The sequence below is a fragment of the Sinocyclocheilus anshuiensis genome, unplaced genomic scaffold, assembly GCF_001515605.1.
Source record: "Sinocyclocheilus anshuiensis isolate Anshui unplaced genomic scaffold, SAMN03320099.WGS_v1.1 scaffold476, whole genome shotgun sequence".
NCBI lineage: Eukaryota > Metazoa > Chordata > Actinopteri > Cypriniformes > Cyprinidae > Sinocyclocheilus > Sinocyclocheilus anshuiensis.
In genome coordinates, this window is record NW_015554139.1 from 1,049,643 (window position 1) to 1,049,846 (window position 204).

The 204-nt window shown below is 60.3% G+C and overlaps 1 protein-coding gene across 1 annotated transcript in view; it reads right to left on the reverse strand.

Moving 5' to 3' along the window:
- The window catches only part of LOC107670459 (CD97 antigen-like), an 11,148-nt gene that overhangs the window by 10,391 nt on the left and 553 nt on the right, over window positions 1-204 (reverse strand). The window lies entirely within an intron of this gene.

A 204-nucleotide genomic window follows, 5' to 3' on the forward strand; every position in this document is an offset into this window, starting at 1 on the left:
CAAACCGCCCGCGCTACTGCTGGAAGTGGTTGTTCTCGTCTGTCCGCCAGAACGAGCCCCAGATCGCGGCAGCGGGACTCTGCCCCCTTGCAAGTAGCGGAGCCTGGTTCGCAGCTCCAAGATGGTAATTTTCCCGCAATGAGAACATGACTCATCCACGAAGGCCACCTCAGCGTGCTTGATGCCCAGACACGTGAGGCAGCG